We start from the raw sequence: 5,328 nt of genomic DNA, 5'->3' as shown, positions 1-5,328 counted from the left end.
TTTTCCAATGAGTCAACTCTTCGCATGAGGTGGCCAAAGTACTGGAGTTTCAGTTTTAGCATCATTCCTTCCAAAGAAATCCCAGGGCTGATCTCCTTCAGAATGGACTGGTTGGATTTATATATATGATGTGGGTTCAACTTAGCGTGCATGTATATATATATATACATGTATATATCTATACATATACAAGAATACAAAAAAGAACACAACACACACACACACACATATATATAGTCTTTTTCATATTCTTTTCCATTATGGTTTATCACAGGATGTTGAATATAGTTCCCTGTGCATATACGAGGATCTTATTTATCCATTCTATATATACAAAGTTGCATCTGCCAATCCCAAACTCCCAGTCCCATCCTCTCCCCTTGGCAAGCACCAGTCTGCTCCCTATGGCCCCGATTCTGCTCCACAGGTAAGTTCATTTGTATCACATTTTAGATTCCACATGTAAGTGATATGGTATTTGTCTTTCATGTTTAGACTTACCTCGCTTAGTAGTCAAGTGATCGTCTCCAGTTGCACAAATATCTGAATTTAAAACCCTCTTGCCTAAAATAACCTAGAGTGGTTCCATTTTCCCGACTGGACCCTGACTGATCCCTCTGCCACAAATAGGTGGAGATGGAAGATCACAAGGTTATCATTGAAACTGACGACTTTACCAGTACATCCTGTGTTGGGCTCAGCGATTATGAGGTTGTTCTACCACTTCTTGTTTGGTCGAGCCACTTGGCATTGAGATCTAACCCTGACTGGGGATTGAGCCCGTACCCCCTGAATTGGGAGCACAGAGTCTTAATCACTGGACCACCAGGCAAGTCCTGTCCTACTGATTCTTGACACTTGTGAATGGGTAGGAATTCACTGGAATGCTGTGTGTGTGTGTGTGTGTGCATGTGTGTGGTCAGTCTTACTTGACTCTTTGTGGCCCCATGGACTATAGCTCCCCAGGCTCCTCTGCCCACGGGATCTCCCAGGCAAGATTTCGGGAGTGGGGTGCCATTTCCTACTCCAGGGGATTTTCCCAACCCAGGGATGGAACCCAAGTCTTTTGTGTCTCCTGCTTTGACAGGCAGATTCTTTACCACTAGTGCCACCTGGGAAGCCCAACTGGGATCCTGCTGCAGAACAAAATCAAGACAGTGGGAGAAGGTCTATGTCTCACTCCTCCCTTTTGAATCTCTTAGACTACACCTCATTGGCCAAAACTAACTTGCATCCAGAGCTTAACTGGAAAGGGGTCTGAGAAAGGTTTTTTGGTTTCCAGCTTCATGATGACACAGTGGAGGGAGGTTGGAAAGGATGCCTCTTGATCAGTTAACCCTTCTGGCCCCATCTACAAAAGGCTGCCCCAAAACTTTATCACTGGCAGTCATGGTAGGCAGGTGAGGCTGGGGGCCAGATTGTAGGGGTTGAGTGAAGAATTGGGGTGAATCTAGAAGACTGAGAAGCTGGGGTAGTTTGAGCAAATCCAGGTCGATTGGAAGAGATAACAGGACCTGAGACAGTTGTTGGATGGATAAGACAGAAGTGAATGACAGGGAAATTCACGCTTTCACCGCTGAGGGCCTGGGTTCAATCCCTAGTGGAGGAACTAAGAAACTGCAAGCCGAGTGGCATGGCCAAATATAAAAAAAGCGACAGCAGTATGTTACATGGCAAAAAGGACTTTGCACATGTAATTGATGTTTCAGGCAATAAAATAGAGAGATTATTCTGGGTTATCTGAGCGAAAGTGTTAATCACTCAGTTGTGTCTGACTCTTTGTGATCCCATGGACTATAGCCCATCAGGCTCCTCTGTCCATGGAATTTCCTAGGCAAGAATACTGGAGTGGGTTGCCATTCCCTTCTCCAGGGAATTTTCCCAACCTAGGGATCGAACCCAGGTCTGCCACATTGCGGGCAGATTCTTTACTGTCTGAGCCACCAGGGAGCTTATGTGAGTGGGCTCAGTCTAATCCCATGAACCCTATAAAAGCAGAGGACTTTCTGTGGCTGGGGTCAGAGAATCAATCCTGAAGGAGACATCAGAGAGGTTCAAAGTGTGAGAAGGATTCCAGCCAGGGTTGCTGGAAGAGGCCCACATAGAAACCACCAGAAGGAATGTAGGCAGCCTCTAAGAGTAAGACCGATTCCTGCTGGACACATAGGGAGGAAGCAAGACCTCAGTCCTACAGTTGTGGGGACAATTCTGCCAGCAACGTGTTTGAGCTTAGAAACAGATTCTTCCCCTGAGCCTCCGGGAAGGAAGGCAGCCCTGGTAACACCTTGATTTTGGCCTGGTGACAGACCCTAAGCAGAGGACCCAGTGGAGCCCTCTCAAAATTCCCATCTACAGAAACTGTAAAATAATAAACATGTGTTGTTTTAAATAGCTAGATGTGTGGTAATGTATCATGGAAGCCACAAAAACATAAAAAAATAAAATAAGAGAGAAAAAGCCCCAGATGAACAGTCTGTCTGCCTAATGATGTCCATGTGCGCTGCCTCAGCCTGCAGAGGAAGGCTTGGCCCCGTGTGAGCGGTTTCTGGGGCCCGAGTCCTAATCATATAAATGAGTCACCCAGTTTGTGATCCTTTCTGACTTATTCAGAAGTGGGTTAATGAGCAAGGCGGCGCAGGTCCTTCCCTGGTGGTACAGTGGATAAGAACCTACCTGCCAATGCAGGGAGACATGGGTCTGACCCCTGGCTGGGGGAGATTCCACATGCTGCAGAACAACTAAGCCTGTGGGCCACGACTACTGAGCCCGCACCCTGGAACCCACAAGCCGTAACTACTGAAGCCTGTGCGCCTAGAGCCTGTGCTCCACAACAAGATGAATCACAATGAGAAGCCCACACATCTCAGCGCAGAGTGGCCCTGCTCGCAGCATCTGGAGAAAGCCCATGCGCAGCAATGAAGACCCAGTGCAACCAAAAATAAAGTCAATTAATTATTTTTAAAAATTAGCAAGGAAGGGAAGAATTACAAAGTAGCAGGACAATACTGTAGAGGTTAGTGATATGGCTATTATCTTGATTGTGGTGGTGGTTCCACAGATGAGTTCATATATCAAAAGTGATCAAGTTGTAAATTTAAATATGTGCCATTTACTATATGTCATTTGTATCTCAAGAATACGTATAAACTATACATAAAAAATAGACACGGTGAAGACATGAAAAGACAAGCCATGGAGGGGGAGAAGATACTTGCAAAACTATTTTTGAATAAAGGTGTTTTATCCAGAATATGTTTTTGAAAACTTGCAACTTAGTAATAAGCCAAAGAACCCAATAAAACTGAGAAAAAAACATTTGAACAGACACTTCACCAATGAAGATATATGGATTGCAGATAACAATAGGAAAGCATGCTCATCGTTGTTAGTCATTAGGGAAATGTAATTTAAAATCGAAGAATTGGTGCTTTCGCACTGTGGTGTTGGAGAAGACTCTTGAGAGTCCCTTGGACTGCAAGGAGATCCAACCAGTCAATCCTAAAGGGAATTAACCCAGAATATTCATTGGAAGGACTGATGCTGAAGCTGAAGCTCCAAAACTTTGGCCGCCTGATGCGAAGAGCTGACTTATTTGAAAAGACCCAGATGCTGGGAAAGATTGAAGGCTGGAGGAGAAGGGGACATCAGAGGATAAGATGGTTGGATGGCATCACCAACTCGATGGACATGAGTTTGAGCAAACTCCAGGAGATAGTGGAGGACAGAGGAGCCTGGGGTGCTACAGTCCATGGGGTAACAAAGAGTTGGACATGACTTAGTGAGTGAAAAAACAACAACAAAATCACAATAAGACACCATTATTCATCCACCTGAATGACTTTAAACAGAAGGATATAAAGAAGCAAGTGCTGAGACTTCTCTAGCGGTCCAGTGGTTAAGACTCCACCTTCCAATGCAGTGGATGTAGATTTGATTCCTGGTTAGGGAACTAAAATCTCACATGCCAGGCATGCTCTGAAATAGGGAAGCCAGCACACCATGACAAAGACCCAACACAACCCCAAACAAACAAACAAACAAAACAAAATAAAGAAACTAACGAAAATCAAGTGCTGGAGAGTTTGAGAGTAACCGGACTGCGAACTCTGTGAGGGCAGGACCTGGGCTCTCTTTGTCATCACAATGTCCCCTCATCACCCAGTTCAGGGCCTGGCACAGAACAGATATTTATTAAGTGGACAAAATTATTTGGGAGGACATTTTTTGATGACTTCTGGGGTCCCAGAGCAATTGGACCATCTCTCCTAGGGGTTCTCCCTTTATATCTCTCTTATGATGATGCTTGCCTGAGCATTTCCATCTCAGCCTGATAATTCAAGATAATTTCATCTCAAAATACTTAATTTAATCATCACATCCTTAAAAAATCTTTTTTTCCCCTTCCACAAGTAAGGTCACTTTTATAGGTCCCAGGGTTGGGCTGTGGATATCTCTGGGACAGTCACTTTTCAGCCTACCACAAGAGAGATCATAAAATCTTTCTTAGAGCAGTCACCTCCTCTCAAGCCAAATTTCCTTCAGCATGGGTCAGAATCCGACCCCTGTGAAAAGTTTCCTGTCTCTCTTCTTCTTTTTTTGGCGCGCTTTATGGCATGATGGGATCTTAGTTTCTCGACCAGGGATCAAATTCCGTCCTCCTGCAGTGGAAACGCAGAGTCCTAACCACTGTACCGCCAGCGAAGTCCCAAAACACGTCCTCTCTTTTCCCTCTAGATTCACTCTCCGCTCTGCTCTAGGTGGGAGTGTGTGGAATTACATCCGTTGGGACTCCCTTGCCTTCTGCCTTCCAGCTGGGTTCAGCCATGGGAGGTGTTAGCAGAAAACAGGAGGGAGGAAAAGAGAGCAGGTGCATATTGACTCTCCTGACTAGCTCCCGGCTGGGTTGGCAGCAGTGATGTTGCAAGAATCTGTGTCCGGGGACTGGGAATCACTCCCTCCCAGGTCCCTTCTGGTTTAGGAACGGTGGTAGCCTCCGGCTGTTGGCTGAGCCGGGGGTGCTGCCCTCTGTTGTTTTCTCTTAGCTATGCACCCGCATCTTGTACAGTTGTTGCTCCAATAAATTTCTTGCCCTATCTGATCATTTGGTCTCCCTAGAGGATCGAGTGGGGACGGCAATGGCACCCCACTCCAGTACTCTTGCCTGGAAAATATCATGGATGGAGGAGCCTGGTAGGCTGCAGCCCATGGGGTCGCTAAGAGTCGGACACGACTGAGCGACTTCACTTTCACTTTTCACTTTCATGCATTGGAGAAGGAAATGGCAACCCACTCCAGTGTTCTTGCCCGGAGAACTCCCGAGGGACGGGG

This window comes from Bison bison, unplaced genomic scaffold (genome assembly GCF_000754665.1).
Source record: "Bison bison bison isolate TAMUID 2011002044 unplaced genomic scaffold, Bison_UMD1.0 scf7180017864280, whole genome shotgun sequence".
Classification (NCBI taxonomy): domain Eukaryota; kingdom Metazoa; phylum Chordata; class Mammalia; order Artiodactyla; family Bovidae; genus Bison; species Bison bison.
The sequence above is the reverse complement of the archived record's forward strand: the minus strand, read 5'-3'. Positions refer to the sequence as shown.